This window comes from Salmo trutta, chromosome 40, assembly GCF_901001165.1.
Source record: "Salmo trutta chromosome 40, fSalTru1.1, whole genome shotgun sequence".
NCBI classification, from domain to species: domain Eukaryota; kingdom Metazoa; phylum Chordata; class Actinopteri; order Salmoniformes; family Salmonidae; genus Salmo; species Salmo trutta.
Window position 1 is genome coordinate 23,944,399 of NC_042996.1, and position 15,196 is coordinate 23,959,594.

The following is a 15,196-nucleotide window of genomic DNA, read 5'->3' on the forward strand; positions in this document are numbered from 1 at the left end:
CGGGTGGATTAATTGTTCAGCAGTTTTATGGATTATGAATTATTTGTACAGCAGTTTTATGGCTTCGGGGTAGAAGCTGTTAAGGAGCAATAGAGCAAGCTGGGAAATATGATAATGATGAGCGTGGTTTGGGTGTTTTACTCTACACAGAGTTAAAATGACACAATCACCCTCAACTCTGGTTATTAACACCAACACTGTGATTATTTTACACCACTGAGTGTTACATTAATTTAACTTCTGAATCAACACTAGAAATGTTTCACAGAACACAAGCTAAAATTGACCAATTTGCTGTATACCATACAATATACTGCTGGTTCACTCATTGAATGACCTATCTTTTTAAATGTATCAGATTACTATAACTCCCGATGTTACATTTTTAACATTGGGGAACACACTAATGCTCAGACAGTATTTAGAGAAGAAAAAATAACAATAAAAAGATTATTCAGATTCAGAAGGGTTCTATGTATAGTGAACAAAAATATCAATGCAACAATTTAAAAGATTTGAATGAGTTCAAATCAAATCCAATCAGATTTTATTGGTCACATACACATGTTTAGCGGACGTTACTGTGGCTGTAGCGAAATGCTTGTGTTTCTAGCTCCGACAGTGCAGTAATATCTAACAAGTAATATCCTACAATTTCACGACATATACCCAATAGACACAAATCTAAGTAAAGGAATGGAATTAAGAATATATAAATATATGGACGAGCAATGTCAGAGCAGCATAGACTAAAATACAGTGGAACAGAATAGAATACAGTATATACATATGAGATGAGTAATGAAAATATATGCAAAAATATTATGGCCGTTTGCTCGATTGTATACAACTGTCAGCAAATGGTCTGACAGATATAGCCGAATTCAATAATTTGTGACAAAGTGACTAGTGTTTCATTTATTAAAGTGTCCAGTGATTTCAAGTTTATGTATATAGGCAGCAGCCTCTAATGTGCTAGTGATGGCTATTGAACAGTCTGATGGCCCTGAGATAGAAGCTGTGTTTTTCAGTCTCTCGGTCCCAGCTTTGATGCACCTGTACTGACCTCGCCTTCTGGATGATAGCGGGGTGAACAGGCAGTGGTTTGGGTGGTTGTTGTCCTTGATAATTGTTTTGACCTTCCTGTGACATCGGGTGCTGTAGGTGTCCTGGAGGGTAGGTACTTTGCCCCCCATGATACGTTGTGCAGACCGCACCACCCTCTGGAGAGCCCTGCGGTTGTGGGTGGTACAGTTGATACAGCCCGACAGGATGGTGATACAGCCCGACAGGATGTTCTCAATTGTGCTTCTGTAAAGGTTTGTGAGGGTTTTAGGTGCCAATAAAAATTTATTCAGCCTCCTGAGGTTGAAGAGGCGCTGTTGCGCCTTCTTCACCACACTGTCTGTGTGGGTGGACCATTTCAGTTTTTCAGTGATGTGTACGCCGAGGAACTTGAAGCGTTCCACCTTCATATGAGTAAATCAGGCCCTAATCATTAGGCCCTAATCTATGGATTTCACATGACTGGGTATACAGATATGAATCTGTTGGTCACAGATACACTATTTATACAAAAGTATTTGGACACCCATTTAAATGTTTGGATTTGGCTATTTCTGCTAGACCCTTTGCTGACAGGCGTATACAATCGAGCAAAAAGCCATACAATTGCCATAGACAAAACATTGGTAGTAGAATGACCTAACTAAAAAGCTCAATGACATTCAACGTGGCACCGTCATCGGATGCCACCTTTCCAACAAGTCAGTTCATCAAATTGCTGCCCTGGTCAACTGTAAGTGCTGTTATGGTGAAGTGGAAATGTCTAGGTGCAACAATGGTTTAGCCGCTGTCGTGTCTTTGGGCACCATTAACTGAAGACATGTTTATCAAAATAACTCCCTGTTATTATTATTACGCGATTAAACTGATTAATCGTTTAACTGTAATTAACTAGGAGATCGGGACACCAAGGAAACTATTCAGATTACAAAGTTATAATTTTCCTAATATAACTTTCCTATATTATAACATTATATATATTATATTATGTTATATTATAGTATAGGCCGATTATCTTCTGGTTTAAATGGTGTGTTTTACCTCACGTCAGTCTCATTCCAAACGTTGTAAATTGTTGTATCTGCACGAATCCAGTCTTTACTAAGTCATACATACATCAACTATCTTAAAATCATTTATTTTCTAAACAAAGTAATTCACAGAAAACATACAAACAGTAATTATCGTCACAAAGAATTGGTAGAGTAATGTGCCCTAGTGGGCTAAACCGGCATGGCGGCTTGTTAAACCAACAAGGGGGGTCAGCTGAGAAGACCCTACAGAGTTGATAAATATTAACAATTGATATGCTAATCCTTTGCACATGAACGCTCACTCATTCGGGAACAATTGCAATCAATATATATTTACGCTCAGTGTGTCATCGGGATCCTTGTTGGAGAGTTTTTGTCCTGTTGGAGAGTTTTTGTCCGTGTTCTCTCTCTCGGTTAGAATGGATCTTTCAAAGCGACATTCATTAATGTCGTTATAGAATGGATGTTTCGTCGGTCTTCGCGTTCGATGATATCAAATTTCTAGCTGCAGACTATTAATTAATATCAAAGAAAAATTTAGAACCAGGAACAGATATAGCCCTTGGTTCACTCCAAACCTGACTGCCAGCACAAAAACATCCTGTGGCGTACTGCATTAGCATCAAATAGCCCCTGCGATATGCAACTTTTCAGGGAAGTTAGGAACCAATATACACAGGCAGTTAGGAAAACAAAGGCTAGCTTTTTCAAACTGAAATTTGCATCCTGTAGCACTAACTCCAAAAACTTCTGGGACACCGTAAAGTCCATGGACAATAAGAGCACCTCCTCCCAGCTGCCCACTGCACTGAGGCTAGGAAACACTGTCACCACTGACAAAATAGCCTCCAACACTCTACTCAGAAAATTGGACGCAGTCACGAAAGCCCCATATACTACCCATCACTGCGACCTATATGCTCTCGTTGGCTGGCCCTTGCTTCATATCCGTCGCCAAACCCACTGGCTCCAGGTCCTTTCTAGGCAAAGCCACGGGTCACCATAGCAGCACCCACCCGCAGCACGCACTCCAGCAGGTACATTGCACTGGTCACCCCCAAAGCCAATTCCTCCTTCGGCCGCCTTTCCTTCCAGTTTTCTGCTGCCACTGACTGGAACGAACTGCAAAAATCACTGAAGCTGGAGACTCATACCCCCCCACTGGCTTTAAGCACCATCTATCAGAGCAGCTCACAGATCACTGCACCTGTACGTAGCCAATCTGTAAATTTTTATTTATTTTTATTTTTATTTTATTTCACCTTTATTTAACCAGGTAGGCAAGTTGAGAACAAGTTCTCATTTACAATTGCGACCTGGCCAAGATAAAGCAAAGCAGTTCGACAACATACAACAACACAGAGTTACACATGGAGTAAACAACATACAGTCAATAATACAGTAGAAAAAAAAATAAGACTATATACAATGTGAGCAAATGATGTGAGATAAGGGAGGTAAAAGCAAAAAAATGCCATGGTGGCAAAGTAAATAAAGTATAGCAAGAAAAACACTGGAATGGTAGATTTGTAGTTTGAAGAAAGTTCAAAGTTCAAATATAAATAATATGGTGCAAATGAGCAAAATAAATAAATACAGTAGGGGAAGAGGTAGTAGTTTGGGCTAAATTATAGATGGGCTATGTACAGGTGCAGTGATCTGTGAACTGCTCTGACAGCTGGTGCTTAAAGCTAGTGAGGGAGATAAGTGTTTCCAATTTCAGAGATTTTTGTAGTTCGTTCCAGTCGTTGGCAGCAGAGAACTGGAAGGAGAGACGACCAAAGGAGGAGTTGGCTTTAGGGGTGACCAGAGAGATATACCTGCTGGAGCGCGTGCTACAGGTGGGTGCTGCTATGGTGACCAGTGAGCGGAGATAAGGGGGGACTTTACCTAGCAGGGTCTTGTAGATGACCTGGAGCCAATGTGTTTGGCGACGATTATGAAGTGAAGGCCAGCCAACGAGAGCATACAGATCGCAGTGGTGGGTTGTATATGGGGCTTTGGTGACAAAACGGATGGCACTGTGATAGACTGCATCCAGCTTGTTGAGTAGGGTATTGGAGGCTATTTTGTAAATGACATCGCCGAAGTCGAGGATTGGTAGGATGGTCAGTTTTACGAGGGTATGTTTGGCAGCATGAGTGAAGGATGCTTTGTTGCGAAATAGGAAGCCAATTCTAGATTTCACTTTGGATTGGAGATGATTGATGTGAGTCTGGAAGGAGAGTTTACAGTCTAACCAGACACCTAGGTATTTGTAGTTGTCCACAAATTCTAAGTTAGAACCGTCCAGAGAAGTTATGCTGGATGGGCAGGCAGGTGCAGGCAGCGATCGGTTGAAGAGCATGCATTTAGTTTTACTTGTGTTTAGGAGCAGTTGGAGGCCACGGAAGGAGAGTTGAATGGCATTGAAGCTCGTCTGGAGGGTTGTTAACACAGTGTCCAAAGAAGGGCCAGAAGTATACAGAATGGTGTCGTCTGCGTAGAGGTGGATCAGAGATTCACCAGCAGCAAGAGCGACATCATTTATGTATACAGAGAAAAGAGTTGGCCCAAGAATTGAACCCTGTGGTACCCCCATAGAGACTGCCAGAGGTCCAGACAGTAGGCCCTCCGATTTGACACACTGAACTCTGTCAGAGAAGTAGTTGGTGAACCAGGCGACGCAATCGTTTGAGAAACCAAGGCTACTAAGTCTGCCGATGAGGATGTGGTGATTAACAGAGTCGAAAGCTTTGGCCAGGTCAATGAATACGGCAGCACAGTATTGTTTCTTATCGATGGCGGTTACGATGTCGTTTAGGACCTTGAGCGTGGCTGAGGTGCACCCATGACCAGCTCTGAAACCAGATTGCATAGCGGAGAGGGTGCGGTGGGATTCGAAATAGTCGGTAATCTGTTTGTTGACTTGGCTTTCGAAGACCTTAGAAAGGCAGGGTAGGATGGATATAGGTCTGTAGCAATTTGGGTCAAGAGTGTCACCTCCTTTGAAGAGGGGGATGACAGCAGCTGCTTTCCAATCTATGGGAATCTCAGACGACACGAAAGAGAGGTTGAACAGGCTAGTAATAGGGGTTGCAATAATTTCGGCAGATAATTTTAGAAAGAAAGGGTCCAGATTGTCAAGCCCAGCTGATTTGTAGGGGTCCAGATTTTGCAGCTCTTTCAGAACATCAGCTGAATGGATTTGGGAGAAGGAGAAATGGGGGAGGTTTGGGCGAGTAGCTGTGGGGGGTGCAGTGCTGTTGAATGCAGTAGGGGTAGTTAGGTGGAAAGCATGGCCAGCCGTAGAAAAATGCTTATTGAAATTCTCAATTATAGTGGGCTTATCGGTGGTGACAGAGTTTCCTATCCTCAGTGCAGTGGGCAGTTGGGAGGTGTTCTTATTCTCCATGGACTTTACAATGTCCCAGAACTTTTTAGAGTTGGAGTTGCACGAAGCAAATTTTTGTTTGAAAAAGCTAGCCTTGGCGTTTCTAACTGCCTGTGTGTATTGGTTTCTAACTTCCCTAAAAAGTTGCATATCGCGGGGGCAGTTCGATGCTAATGCAGAACGCCACAGGATATTTTTGTGTTGGTTAAGGGCAGTCAGGTCTGGGGAGAACCAAGGGCTATATCTGTTCCTGGTTCTAAATTTCTTGAAAGGGGCATGCTTATTTAAGATGGAGAGGAAGGCATTTTTAAAATATAACCAGGCATCCTCTACTGACGGGATGAGGTCAATATCCTTCCAGGATACCAGGGCCAGGTCGATTAGAAAGGCTTGCTCGTTGAAATGTTTTAGGGAGCGTTTGACAGTGATGAGTGGAGGTCGTTTGACCGCTGACCCATTACGGGTGCAGGCAATGAGGCAGTGATCGCTGAGATCTTGGTTGAAAACAGCAGAGGTGTAATTAGAGGGCACATTGGTTAGGATGATATCTATGAGGGTGCCAGAGTTTGCGGCTTTGGGGTTGTACCTGGTGGGTTCATTAATAATTTGTGTGAGATTGAGGGCATCAAGCTTGGATTGTAGAATGGCTGGGGTGTTAAGCATGTCCCAGTTTAGGTCGCCTAGTAGCACGAGCTCTGAAGATAGATGGGGGGCAATCAGTTCACATATGGTGTCCAGAGCACAGCTAGGGGCCGAGGGGGGTCTATAGCAGGCGGCAACGGTGAGAGACTTGTTTTTGGAGAGATGGATTTTTAGAAGTAGAAGTTCAAATTGTTTGGGTACAGACCTGGATAGCAGGACAGAACTCTGCAGGCTATCTCTGCAGTAGATTGCAACACCGCCCCCTTTGGTCGTTCTATCTTGTCTGAAAACGTTGTAGTTAGGGATGATGATTTCACAGTTTTTGGTGGACTTCCTAAGCCAAGATTCAGACACAGCTAGGACATCCGGGTTGGCAGAGTGTGCTAAAGCAGTGAATAAAACAAACTTAGGGAGGAGGCTTCTAATGTTAACATGCATGAAACCAAGGCTATTACGGTTACAGAAGTCATCAAAAGAGAGCGCCTGGGGAGTAGGAGTGGAGCCAGGCATTGCAGGGCCTGGATTCACCTCTACATCCCCAGAGGAGCAGAGAAGAATAAGTATGAGGGTACGGCTAAAAGCTATAAGAATTGGACGTCTGTGACGTCCAGAATAGAGAGAAAAAGGAGCAGGTTTCTGGGGGCGATAAAATAGCTTCAAGGTATAATGTACAGACAAAGGTATGGTGGGATGTGAGTACAGAGGAGGTAAACCTAGGCATTTAGTGATTATGAGAGAGATATTGTCTCTAGAAACATCATTGAAACCAGAAGATGTCATAGCATGTGTGGGTGGAGGAACTGAGAGGTTGGATAAGGTGTAATGAGCAGGGCTAGAGGCTCTACAGTGAAATAAGCCAATAAACACTAACCAGAACAGCAATGGACAAGGCATATTGACATTAAGGAGAGGCATGCTTAGCTGAGTGATCAGAGGGTCCAGTGAGATTCAGACAGCTAGCCGGGCCATAGGTAGCAAGCTGGTGGAAGATGGGAGGGAGGTCTGTTTTTAGCCACCTCGTGCGTTTCCGTCTGTGGGTTAGTGGGGTTCCGTGTGGAAGGGGGGACCTGTCCAAGTTGGCAAAATAGTTAGTTATAGTGGCCCAAGAAAAGTGTCCGATAGACCTATTCAGATCGCAGCCGAAAAGACAGCTAACGATTAGCCGGCCGCAGATGGGCGATCAGGTTACGTCGCGACGGAGGGGCCAGTTGGATAACTCCCTCGGGCAGATAACGTCGGTGGTCCAGTCGTGAAGACCCGATGGGGCTCCGCATCGGCAGTAAAACGGGTCAGGATAGGTGAGTTGTAGCCCAGGAGACACTTCAGCTGGCTAGCTCAGGAACAGCCCACGAGTGGCTGACGGAACTCCTCAGCTGGCTAACTGGCCAGCTCCGCAATAATGTGTGTTAATTCCGTTACCAACGTTGCCAATAGTCACTCAGGTAGCAGCTAGTTAGCTGCAAGATCCAGGTGTAAATGTCCAGAGCCTGCGGTAGAAATCGGGGAAAGGAGAGAGAATAGGTCCGATATGCTCTGGTCTGAGTCGCGCTGTACAAAAACTGGCGATAGCTTTTCGAGCTAATGGACAGCTGAGGACGGCTAACCGTGGCTAGCTGAACTTCAACGTTAGCCAGTGAAAATGGCTAACCTCTGGCTAGCTTCTGTTGTGGAATTCAGATGAGGTAAATAACTTTTTTTTTTGTTTGTTTTTTTTTTTTAATTGGTGAGGCGGGTTGCAGGAGAGTGCGGCTTTGCAGGAGAGTGCTTTGAGGTTGAGTATTTGAATAAACAAATGTAAAAAGATAAGTGAAAAAAAAATATGTAGATATATATATACACGAGACACGACAGGACGTCTGAACTGCTACGCCATCTTGGAAAAAGCCCATCCAACTACCTCATCATCATATTGTTATTTATTTTATTTGTTTTGCTCCTTTGCACCCCAGTACCGCTACTTGCACATCATCATCTTCTGCACATCTATCACGCCAGTGTTTAATTTGCCATACTGTAATAATTTTGCCACTATGGCCTATTTATTGCCTCACCACCCCTTATCCTACCTCATTTGCACACGTACAATAGACATTCTCTATTGTATTATTGACTGTATGTTTGTTTATTCCATGTGTAACTCTGTGTCGTTGTTTGTGTCACACTGCTTTGCTTTATCTTGGCCAGGTCGCAGTTGTAAATGAGAACTTTTTCTCAATTAGCCTACCTGGTTAAATAAAGGTGAAATAAAAAAACAGTTTGGGGAAGGTCCTTTCCCGTTTCAGCATGACAATGCCCCGTGCACAAAGCGAGGTCCATACAGAAATGGTTTGTTGAGATTGGTGTGGAAGAACTTGACTGGCCTTCACAAAGCCCTGACCTCAACCCCATTGAACAACTTTGGGATGAATTGGAATGCCGACTGCAAGCCAGGCCTAATCGCCAAACATCAGTGCCCGACCTCACTAATGCTCTGGTGGCTGAATGGAAGCAAGCCTTCACAGCAATGTTCCAACATCTAGTGGAAAGCATTCCTAGAAAAGTGGAGGCTTTTATAGAAGCAAAGGGTGGACCAACTCCATATTAATGCCCATGATTTTGGAATGAGATATTAGACAAACAGTTGTCCACATACCTTTGGTCATGTAGTGCACCTTAAAAAAAAAGGATCTCAGGATCTCGTCACGATATCTTTGTGCATTAAAATTGCCATCGATAAAATACTATTGATTTTGTTGTCTGTAGTTTATGCCTGCCTGCCCATACCATAACCCCACCGCCACCATGCGGCACGTTCATAGTGTTGACATCAGCAAACCGCTCGCCCACACGCGCCATACACGTGGTCCACGGCTATGAAGCAGTTGGATGTACTTCTAAATGATCTAAAACGATGTTGGAGGCAGCTTATGTTAGAGAATGTTTTATTAAATTCTATGGCAACAGCTCTGGTGGACATTCCTGCAGTAAGCATGCTAATTGCACGCTCCTTCAATACTTGAGACATCTATGGCATTGTGTTGTGTGATAAAACTGCACATTTTAGAGTGGCCTTTTATTGCCCCCAGGACAAGGTGCACCTGTGTAATGATCATGGTGTTTAACCTCTTGACGGTCGCCTAGGATAGGGGGCGCTACAGCGATTTTTGAAAAAAATTCGTGCCCATTTTAAACGGCCTCCTACTCTAACTCAGAAGCTAGGATATGCATATAATTAATACTTGTGGATAGAAAACACCCTAAAGTTTCTAAAACTGTTTGAATGGTGTCTGTGAGTATAACAGAACTCATATGGCAGTCAAAACCCTGAGACAGATCGAAACAGGAAGTGGAATTCTGAATTGCGGACTCAACTTCATCACATTGCCTATTAATCACACCGTGAGCTATGGTTTATTGAGCACTTCCTATTGCTTCCACTAGATGTCCCCAGTCTTTACAAAGTGGTTTGAGTTTCCTACTGTGAAAACTGACTGAATGAGACGCTGTGGAAAGTGGTCACATGAGGAGGGCCATCACCATTATGACGCCGGCGCCCCTGGCTACCCTCCCCTTTCGAAACGTTTAGAAAGACAATGCAATCGTCCCCCTTGAATCTTATTAGAGCTCTGGTTGAAAAAGGCCCTAAAGATTTATGTTATACAACGTTTGACATGTTTGAACGAACCTAAATTTAAAAAAAATGCATTTTATTGAAAGAGGAGTCCCGCGGCCGATGGAAGTTTTGGAGCAGCCTTCAGAACGCGCTAACAAGAACAAGCTATTGGGATGTAAAGGATGAACTTTTTTGAACGAAAATACATTTGTTGTGGACCTGGGATTCCTGGAAGTGCTTTCTGATGAAGATAATCAAAGGTAAGGGATTATTGACAATAGTATACAAGAGTAGATTTGATATGCGATTGTTCCTAGATGGCGCTGACCTGTAACGGTAGCCTATTTTTCTGAGTATCGCATCCCCTTTTATCGCAAAGTGTGATTACCCAGTAAAGTTATTTTTAAATCTGGCATTACAGGTGCTTTCAAGAGATATTCATCTATAAATCTTAGAATGACAATATTACATTTGAAAAATATTTTCGAATAATAATTTAGTAAATTGTAGCGCTGTTTCACCGGATGCATTTGAGGGAAAATAGTTAGTCAACGTCACACGCCGATGTAAAATGCTGTTTTTATATATAAATATGAACTTTATCGAACAAAAGAATGCATGTATTGTGTAACATGATGTCCTAGGAGTGTCATCTGATGAAGATTGTCAAAGGTTAGTGCTGCCTTTAGCTGTTTTTTGGTTATTTGTGATGCATGTGGTTGGTCGGAAAATGGCTATGTGGCTACTTTTACGATATACTCCTCTAACATAATCTAATGTTTTGCTTTTGCTGTAAAGCCTTTTTGTAATCGGACAACGTGGTTCGATTCAAGAAAGGTGTATCTATAAAACGATATAACATAGTCCTATATTTGAAAAAATATATATAATAATTTTGTTATGCTAATGGAATACGGCATACGGGACGGAGCCCGACCAGGGGTTAATCAGCTGCTTAATATTCCACAACTTTCAGGTGGGTGGATTATCTTGACATATGAGAAATGATCACTAACAGTGATGTAAACAAATTTCTGCACAACACTTGAGAGAAATAAGCTTTATGTGCGCCCTCCATTTGGCAAATCTGACCATAATTCTATCCTCCTGATTCCTGCTTACAAGGAAAATCTAAAGCAGGAAGTAACAGTGACTCGCTCAATACGGAAGTGGTCAGATGACGCGGATGCTACGCTGCAGGACTATTTTTCTAGCACAGACTGGAATATGTTCCGGGATTCATCCAACGGCATTGAGGAGTATACCACCCCAGTCAATAAGTGCATTGACGACGTCATTCCCACAGTTACCGTAAGTACATATCCCAACCAGAAGCCATGGATTACAGGCAACATCCGCATCGAGCTAAAGGGTAGAGCTGCCGCTTTCAAGGAGCGGTACACTAATCCTGACTCCTATAAGAAATCCCGCTATTCCCTCAGACAAACCAACAAACAAGCAAAGCGTGAATACAGGATTAAGATTGAATCCTACAATACCGGCTCTGATGCTCGTCAGATGTGGCAGGGCTTGAAAACTATTACGGACCACAAAGGGAAACCCAGACGCGACCTGCCTAGTGACGTGAGCCTACCAGACAAGCTAAATGCCTCTTATGCTCGCTTCGAGGCAAGCAACACTGAAGCATGCAGAAGAGCACCAGCTGTTTTGGATAACTGTGTGATAACCCTCTCGGTAGCCGATGTGAGTAAGGCCTTTAACCTCTTACATCTAGGGGGCAGTAATTTCACGGCTGGATAAAAAACGTACCCGATTTAATCTGATTATTAGTCCTGCCCAGAAACTGGAATATGCATATAATTATTAGCTTTGGAGAGAAAACACTCCAAAGTTTCTGAAACTGTTTGAATGGTGTCTGTGAGTATAACAGAACTCCTATGGCAGGCAAAAACCTGAGATGCTTCTGTTCAGGAAGTACCCTGTCTGAACATTTCTTGCCCTTCTTGATTCTCTCTATCGTTTACAAAGGATCTCTGCTCTTACGTGACACTTCTCACGTCAACAATGGAGTCTCACAGCCCGGGAAAAACAGGAATGATGTCATTCAAAGCCCTGGCTGAAGCACACGAGAGCAAAAGCTGAGTGGTCAGTCAATGGACTAAGCCTTAGGCGCGTGACACGCCCCGCCCCCGGCTTTCGGTTTTTTCCTCAGTTTACAGACAGGCAGATTCCCGGTCGGAATATTATCGCTTCTCTACGAGATAAATTGCATAAATATTGGTTTTAAACAGCGGTTGACATGCTTCGAAGTACGGTAATGGAATATTTCGAAATTTTTTGTCATATTTTGCGTCATGCTCGTGGCCGAGATTTAGCGTTGGGATAGTGTCTAGAACGCACGAACAAAACGTCGCTGTTTGGATATAACGATGGATTATTTGGGACCAAACCTACATTTGTTATTGAAGTAGAAGTCCTGGCAGTGTATTCTGATGAAGAACAAGCAAGGTAAGAACATTTTTCTTATAGGAAATGTGATTTTGGTGAAGGCTACACTGGGTGGGTGTCTAAATAGCTAGCCCTGTAACGCCGGGCTATGTACTTACATTATTGCAAAATGTGCTTCATCCGAAAAGCTATTTTAAAATCGGACATATCGAGTGCATAGAGGAGTTCTGTATCTATAATTCTTAAAATAATTGTTATGCTTTTTGTGAACGTTTATCGTGAGTAATTTAGTAAAATCACCGGAAGTGTTCGGTGGGAATGCTAGTTCTGAACGTCACATGCTAATGTAAAAAGCTGGTTTTTGATATAAATATGAACTTGATTGAACAGACATGCATGTATTGTATAACACAATGTCCTAGGTGTGTCATCTGATGAAGATCATCAAAGGTTAGTGCTGCATTTAGATATGGTTTGGGTTTATGTGACATGATATGCTAGCTTGAAAAATGGCTGTGTGATTATTCCTGGCTGGGTACTCTGCTGACATAATCTAATGTTTTGCTTTCGCTGTAAAGCCTTTTTGAAATCGGACAGTTTGGTTAGATAAAGGAGAGTCTTGTCTTTAAATAGCTGTAACATAGTCATATGTTTGAAAAGTGTAAGTTTTCGGATTTAGAGGAGTTTGAATTTCGCGCCCCGCCCATCATTGGATATTGGAGCAGACGTTCCGCTAGCGGAACGTGTAGATGTAAGAGGTTAAACAGGTCAACATTCACAAAGCCGCGGGGAAAACCAGGACATGTACTCAAAACATGCGTGGACCAACTGGCAAGTGTCTTCACTGACATTTTCAACCTCTCCCTGACTGAGTCTGTAATACCTACATGTTTCAAGCAGAACACAGTCCCGGTGTCCAAGGAAGCGTAGGGAACCTGCCTAAATGATTACCGCCCCATAGCACTCAGTAGCCATGAAGTGCTCTGAAAGGCTGGTCATGGCTCACATCAACAACATCCTTTCCGGATAGCCAAGACCCACTCCAATTCGCATACCACCCCAATAGATCCACACATGACACAATCTCAATCGCACTCCACACTGCCCTTTCCCACCTGGACAAAAGGAACACTTATGTGAGAATGCTGTTCATTGACTACAGGGGCGGGGGTGGACGTCGGCTTCTGAACCCAAAAGTCAGTGAACCATGTCCAAATGGCATAACAAATGTCCAAATGGCTTTTATACTGACCATATGATATATATCACTATGTTAAGCCCTGAATCAACCTAGAAGGTCTATTTGTCATGTTTGATCATAGGAAGTCATAGGAAGTAAGAATTTGGTGCAATGAGAGCGAAGTGGGAATGTTGTTTTTTGAAAAATGTCAAAAATGACCAGGGGTGCCCTCTTTTGGATGGGACTGGGTGGGGGTTGCTCCCTACCCGGCCATGGACCCCTTGCACCCCCCTAAAGGCAATAAAAAACATGTTATATGTGCTCCTGGTAACCCGACAAATTGGACATGTTCTAATATACTTCAGAAATGCCCAATTGACGGGATGGTCTAGCAGTGATAGTTGTTCCTCTCCATCGCTCGTTGGTGTTGATTTCAGCATGTCCATTTGGTAATGGTAAATCCCTAATTTAAAACATTGCAAATGTACTATCCATTTGCAATGTCTTACAATGGGCAATTACCATCACAAATTTGACATTCTCTAATATACTGCAGAAATGCCCAATTGACAGGCCCGTTGAACTCGGGATGGGCGGGTAGTGATAGTGGTTCCTCTCCATCGCTCGATGTGTTGATTTCAGCATGTCAATTTGGTGATGGTTCATCACTGTTTAAACTTATTGCAAACTGACAAAAGTCAACCATCAAGTCAGCGTCCATCAGTCAATAAGATATCATTCTTACACCAAACTGATACATACTGCCCAACTCGTTTAAAAGCCAACTATCACATATTTCAGAGCAGGCCCAAAATTCACAGCGCATTCTGTTCAATTTCACAATTTTTGACATCCATATTTTTTCCTGCTGCTGATGAGCTGGTTACTGACGGGTTGATCCTTAGGTTGGCTGCTGACGGGCTAGTCCTGGCGCTGGCTGAAGGTCAATCTCATCAACTTCTTCCAACTCACTGTCAGACTCTAAATTGACAGAAACATGACCCTCATATTCTGAAAAATCTTAATCTTCAAAGTGGAAACACATAGTTACGTTCTAGCTGCGGGTCCAGTTCTGACATTGTGTAGGCCTAGCTGAGGCGACCCCGAATCCCGAGTTTCGGCTCGATAGGTCATTCGGAGCCTGAGCAGCGACCTTAATTAGTGCTGAAAATCCACTTTTTCTGGGCGTTGCAACGGGGTCCCTGAATGAGCTATAGGACAGAAACTTTAGGGTCCGTCTCTATGGGCTGAGGCTCTTTCAATGCACCTAGTCTTGTGACTCTGGGACTTTTCTAAATGTCGTTATTTTCGTGATGGTCAAAATTAATTGTCGTCATTGCAAAAGTATGAGGCTGTTTCTCAGCCTGAGAACCCTCTAGAGCCACATAACTCACCGTGCACGGTCAACTTAAGCTCTAGAACAGGTTTCTAAAGTTTCAGAGCTCTAGGTCAGACGATTCTTTGCTCTGTGTGTCTGTAAGCCCCACACTGTGTCACTCCATCATTGCTGTGTGTGTGTGTGAGTTTTTCTTGGAAATCTGATGGGGGAAATGACTGATTTACAGTTCATGAGGGGTGCCTAATCACACATATGAAATTTTGGAAAGATGTGACCTTTTTAACCCTTCGAAACAGCCCCTATGACCCCAATTTAAGGCACTTCCAGTTGGCACAGGAAGCTGAAGGTAAACACATATCCTCCTTGGGTAGGCTTTTACAGAATCCTAAATTTCAAGTCTTTACGTTAAGCATTGACTTCCGGCTTTGACTTCCGGTGCCGACAGAGATGGCCGCCTCGCGTTGCGTTCCTAGGAAACTATGCAGTATTTAGTTTTTTTATGTATTATTTCTTACATTGTTACTCCAGGAAATCTTAAGTTTTATTACATACAGCCAGGAGG